Source organism: Phaseolus vulgaris, chromosome 10, assembly GCF_051622355.1.
Source record: "Phaseolus vulgaris cultivar YP4 chromosome 10, ASM5162235v1, whole genome shotgun sequence".
Lineage (NCBI taxonomy): Eukaryota > Viridiplantae > Streptophyta > Magnoliopsida > Fabales > Fabaceae > Phaseolus > Phaseolus vulgaris.
Genome location: NC_143507.1, coordinates 29,944,561 through 29,951,344, shown reverse-complemented (window position 1 = coordinate 29,951,344; position 6,784 = coordinate 29,944,561).

Genomic DNA, 6,784 nt, shown 5'->3' with positions numbered 1-6,784 from the left:
CACTATCTAACAATCCTCTATCGAACAAAAACGCTGATTGTGATCCATCTATCACTTTTTCAATTACTTTTTTAATCCTGTTCGAGAGCACTTTTGTTAGAATCTTGTAAAAGCAACCGACGAGTGATATAGGTCTATACTCTTCAAGGGATTGGGGATTCTCAGACTTTGGAATCAACGTTAAGAATGAAGCATTACATCCCTCCGGAATCTTTCCCTCTCTGTGAAAGAATTTAATAGCTCCCAACACGTCCTTTTCTAAAACACTCCAGTTGTTTTTAATGAAACTGAAAGTTACTCCATCAGGACCAGGACTTTTATGACCATCACAATTCCAAATGGCATCCTTTATTTCTTTTTCATCAAACGGATCAGTCAATAGTCTATTATCAGATTCAGATATCTTCATGAATTCCACATTATCCAGCCTAACCCCAATATCTTCGATGGCTGACATCTTGTTTTTGTAAAACTCTTTAACCATCTCCTTTACCTTAATTGGTTCTTCCACCCAGTTACCAGAGAGATTACAATGTGCTCCTTTTATCTCATTTTTCATTCTCCTCCATTTGATAGAAGCATGAAAGAATTTTGAGTTCGAATCCCCCTGTTTAATCCATAGTGCTCTTGACTTTTGTTGTAGTAAAGATTCATTTCTCTCATTTATTTCCTGTAACTGACTCAAAAGTTCTCTTCTTTCCCTGATTTTAATTTCATCCAATCCATCTACATCATCTCTCATATCCAACTCTCTTATATTCCTCAAAATGTCAAGTTTAATCTTATCATTATGACCAAAGACCTCTTTATTCCATCCTTTCAGGTCACTTTTCAACATCTTCAATTTCTCCTTTAACACTAAAATTTCGTTGCCCTGAACCAAGTAACTTTCCCACTTGCTTTTAATGAAATGTTCAAACTCCTTGTTTTCTTGCCATATGTCAAGAAACCTAAAGGGTTTTGGGCCCCAATCAACCACTTTTGATTTTAGCAGTAATGCACAATGATCAGATATTTGTCTATCTATAACATATTGCTTACATCCTGGCCAGTGTTGTAACCATTCAAAAGTAATTAAGAATCTATCAAGCCTGCTTTTTGCTTTACCATTAGGTCTGTACCAAGTATATTTTCTACCAATACAGGGTATATCCACCAGTTCCATGTTATCTATGAAATTATTAAAACCTTGCAATTCTCTCTTGTTACCATTGGAACTATTTATCCCCCTACGTTCCCTTTCATGTCTTATGGAGTTGAAATCCCCCAAAATGCACCAAGATTTACAGGGTTCCCTTTGCCTTATCTCTAATAAGTCAACCCACATTTGCCTTTTCACGTGCAAATTACAAGAAGAATACACATTTACAATGATAACAGGAATATTTTTCTCCTTAACAAGCCCCGAGAACACAATAAACCATCTATTTATGAAGTAACTACAACACTGGAAAAACTTTTTATGCCAAATAGTGATAATACCCCCGGACCCATTAGTTGGTTCACTATAACAATAATCAATGTCATTATCTCCCCATAACTGACAACAATTATTTAAACTAAAATTTGTCATTCTTACTTCTTGCAAACACAACATTCTAACATCTTCCTTTCTGATCAATTCCTTAATATACCTCCACTTTACTGGATTCCCAAACCCTCTCACATTTAATGTAAGAATTCTCATTGGTAACTCATATTCTCCCCCGCTTCCCTTTGGATTTTCAGAATCCTATCCCTTTTTTCTAATTCTTTTAGGCTTACCATCACATTACTCTCTACCCCACATATTGCCCCTAACTGTTTACCCAATTCCCATACTCTAATCGTTTCTAGACTTCCATGTTTTAACCAGAACAGACGATTACAGTTATTTATTCCCATATCAGAAACAGAATTACTAATTTGGGATAGGACTGACCTTAAATTCTTGCGTTCTTCCCGCTTGCTGTTTTTGCTTGATTCGCCCACCCAAAAGACTCTTCTTTCCATTGTAGCAGGTGTATTTGTTGTATGTGGTTCGTTGCCTTGAATTGTTTGGTTGTTCACATCATCCGCGGACAATTGATACCCCAGATTTGCTGGTTTTTCAAACGGTACATATGTATCGCTTATTCTGCTTAAACTCGAACCAGATTGACATTGAATGTGCGTATGTTTATTCTTTGTTTCGTCTGAAGCAAGTAGAGAAGGTGATTGATAGGCCTCTTCTATTTGTGACGCGCATAAAGAATCTTCCACCCTCGAAATCAATATCGTTGGATCATGCTCCCCTTCCTTCTCCACAATTGCTGACGTCGGTGCGCGTTCCCCCTCCTTCATCACTTTCGCCGACGTCAATTCATTTTTCCCTTCCTTCACCATTTTCGCCGTTGACGATTCATCATAGATGGGAACTGCTGCCCCTTGCACTGCCATCTTCAGCTTGCACGGGTGTTTCCCTTTTCTCTCCCCCATAACCTCAAGCGATTTAATGGTTGGAGCGGTGGCCGCGCCGTTACCAGTAATCTCATGGCCAGCGGTGCCGCTATCGCTCCCTTGTTGTCCACCCTGACTTGTTTTACGAGGTTCACAAAAAAACTCTGAGTTTACTGGGCTGCCAGGCAATCCATTCCACAGCATCTCCTTCCTGCACCCCACTGGGCCACTTTTTGAAAAAGCCTGATTTAAATTTTTACTTATGCACCTCCCTTCCTCCATTGCATATGTTACTTTGTTGTCCACACATTGGCCCAAATCAGAAAGCCCACACCTTTTTTCCACGTCAGCCCTACTTAGAGCCGTTGGGGTATCAGACCCTATGACTGGTCTAAGGATAGGTGCAGAGATAGGACCTATGGTTCTAGCTACGAGAGCATTGCAGCAACTTGACGGTGCATCAGGTTCCGTTTTCCGGCAGCCTTGTACCGCTAGTGGTGGTGCCATACTCACATCCGTCGTCAATTTCTCCTCGACAGCCGTTCTAACAGCTTCAAAATCCCTATTACCCGATCGCACTGATGCATTAGATGATATTGAATCAACCTCTGTTTCGAAACCTTCAGAGTCTTCGTTCCAATGGCACTGACAAAGTTTACAATCTGGGATTGTACATTCTTCCACCACTGAAACCTGATACAACACGTCGTTGATCTTCATATAGCTATTAATCTTCGCCTCACATCCCACTGTAATTCTAACTCTAAACCTTGCGTACTCAAGCTCTTCCAATGCCAGAGTTGCTTCATCAACCTCAATAAGGGTACCCATTAGCGCTGCAATGTGTTTGAAACAATCATAATTCCATAGCTTCAGAGGTAATCCTCTACATCTCACCCATACCAGTTTGTCAACCGCTACGAAATTCTCTTCCCAAGGAATGATTGTGTCAAACAAATCTTCAAACCATTCTTTATTCTCCTTTATGGCATCTTTGATCTTCGATTCATTTTCTCCCTTCAATAACACATGGAAACCCCCCAGAAATTTGATCTTTATGTAACCAAGGCCTCCCAAGACAAAGCTTTCGTTCAATCCTGATATTTTGCTTAAATCTGATACTCTTCCAATATAACAATTATTTAACCATTCTCTGGAGGTTTCTTCTGCTCTAAAGTGGATAGCGTTCAAGCTTTCCCTGTTCTGCATTTGTGCTCTGTTTCCGTTACCAGACTTGACCATGGTTGCATATGTATTCGTACCTTTTGCCTTCCACACTTTTTTAGTATCTTTCTCTGGTACTAATACCTTCTCTTTCAGCTTAGCATTCCATTCCTTTCTTGTTTCTACTGTTCTGTTATATTTTGGTCTGTTAGCATACAATTTCCAGCTCCCAATCCATATTGTATTCAAATGGTTTTCCAGCTCCCTAACATTTTGTACTCCCAGAAATCTAACAAATCCAAACCTTTGCTTCTTTATATTTAATCTCTTAGAAATGAAAACATCGCTCACCCTTCCCCATCTTCTGAATATTAATAGGAATTAATAGAGCATACCATGAGGACCCCTTTGGTGTGATCAAAAGTGATATCAATTGGAAGCGAACGATCATTCTTGAGGTGAAGCAAGACATCAACCATATCCTTTTCATCTGCATATTCTCTATTGGGATCCATGTGTTCATCAATGACATCTTGGTAGAACCTATCCAACTCCTTGAAATTTTGTTCAAGACGTGCATTCAATCCTCTCAGTTTATCAACCCAACCCATCAATGGAATATAATCCGAAATAAAGAAGGTACCCATCAAGGCCTGAAGCTCATTCAGCAACTCATGGAACCTACTCTTTTCACTTCCTTCATCCTCGTACCTTCTCCCAAAAGCAATTCTACAAACTAAAGTCCTTGAGAGAGAAATTAACAACTCACTCAAGTTTGTAACACCAGAAGAAGAGGCATGCCCAGATATATTTTTAATCATTTGCTTCACCTCAAACTTTCTTATATATGAAAAGGTAGAGACACGGTTGGAGCTAAAGATATGGACAACACAAATTTTTCTGATTAGTTTCCAATGTTCACTGTGTGAAGAAGCGAATGCAATCTCTGAACCATTATAGGACAATTTCTGCTGGCCATGTAATTTAGGTCGTCCACTAAACTCAAGGTCATGGTTTTTTAGTACCTCTTTGGCCAGTTTTGAGGAGGAAATAACAATAGCTTGTCTTAACCCTAATTGAACGGAAAATATAGGCCCATATTTCTTTGAGAGTTTCCATAACAGCAGATAAAGAATGGAGTTATCTAACTGATGCAGATTTCCTATAATTGGAAGGCCTTTAGGACCTGGAGGGCTGGGTGAGTTCTTGAAGGTTCTGAGATTATGGATGAAGAACAAGAAAAGCACAGGGAGAATAAGACAGAGAAAAAGAGGTAACAGCATTGTGAAAAGCATAGTTGTAAATCTTATCTTCTATCAGTGGATATAAGCTTGTCATTAGATACTAATTTATAGGTCAATAATGCATCTGTTAATTCGTGGTCCAACTTTTCATACTGCATGAAATGATGAAAGAAAAGAGAGAAAATTAAATAGAAATCATGATGTGTTTAGAAATTGAGGAAGGGATAAGAACAAAAATAAAGAGGTGAAAATAAATTGAAAGAGAAAAATGAATTTAAGTTAATATTAAATTACTCGATAATACTATGAAAGAGTATAAAAATAAATAAAAAAAGTACGATTTTTTGACAAGTTTATCCACAAATTTCTTATCGCATACAAAAATTAAAATTCAGTTTTTCATTATATATAAAATTATTTTTATTTTTTATTTTAATGGATATTTAAATTAATTCTATTTTATATATAAGAAAATAAAATTCAATCTTTTCTCTTAATCATTATTTTCTGAAACACAACAAAAAATTTCAGATGTACCCATAGATTATTATTCACGAATATATATATGTAAATTTAATATTATATACGATTTTTACATTTGAAGTTGTATTCATAGGTAAATTCAACATTACATATTAATTATATTACGCACATCTTTATCAATAAGTAAATTCAACATTATATATGAATTATGACCAACAAATATGTATTCGTCAGTAATTCAACATTACATAAAATTATTACCCCTAATTAATATTAATAATAATAATAACGATAATAACAATAATAATATAAATATTAATAATATACTATTATAAATATTAATAATGTCCATAAATTGAAAAACATGATAAAATACTGTTAGAATGAATGGCTTTAAACTAGAGGGAGTGAATTGTTTAAAGATAATTTTCGTAAACTTTTAAAAAAGAATGAATTTATCTCAGGAAACTATTGATAAGAAATTCAGTTTACCAAAAACAGCAAACAAAATCAGCACAACCAGAAAAACAATCGGTTGTTTCGCAGAAACAATCGGTTGTTTATACCAGCAAACAACAAATAAAACTGAATTTAAAGAGTTAGAGATAGAGAGATTGTACACAGTTGTTTATACTGGTTCACTCCAAACCCAGAGCTACATCCAGTCTTCTCAAAAACCCTGAGGAAATCCACTAAGCAATCACACCTTGATGAAGACAAAACCCTGATACTTGTGTTGTACCTGATTAAATCTGAAGCAGTTCCTGCAAGATACAGTTTTGAACAAAGCATAGAACTTCTGATATTTGGTTAGCATAGATAAACAATAATAAACTTCAGAACTAAATATCAGAAAATATTACTCATCCCAAACTGTTTTAACAATAGAAAAAAAACCGAAACTTAAACACAGCAGAAACACAACATATATCTCCCCCTATTTGTCTTTACAAATAGACAAAGAGAAGAGATAAAACAAGATATTGTTTCGATTACATCAGAATTAAAGCAGTAACAGCAGAAAGAAAGAAATTTAAAAACCAGATATAACATCCAAAAACAATCGATTGTTCCGATAACCAATCGGTTGTTTTTCCTTCATTCTTCTTCATCAGCAAACTGAAAATCAAAAATTTGGTTCTGGACAGCTTCAATCTGTTCATCCAGAGTCATGAATCTCGCATCCATGTTGTCAAACCTGGTGTCAATTCTTTGGAAATTGCTAACATAGAGATCATGGAGGCTCCTTTGATTTTCAGCAAAGCTATCAAGCCTATTCACCATGAGTCTTTCAAAAGAAGACATGATTTGCATCCTTTCTCATTGATTTCCAGCACCAACACTTGGTCCATCATCTTGATAATCTTCAGGTGGATCTTCATGTTGAACATCCATATCAGCAGGTTCATCTTGTTCAAGATTAGCAGCACCACTAGATGAGGCACCAAGATCACCATCCTTGCTTATCCATTTTC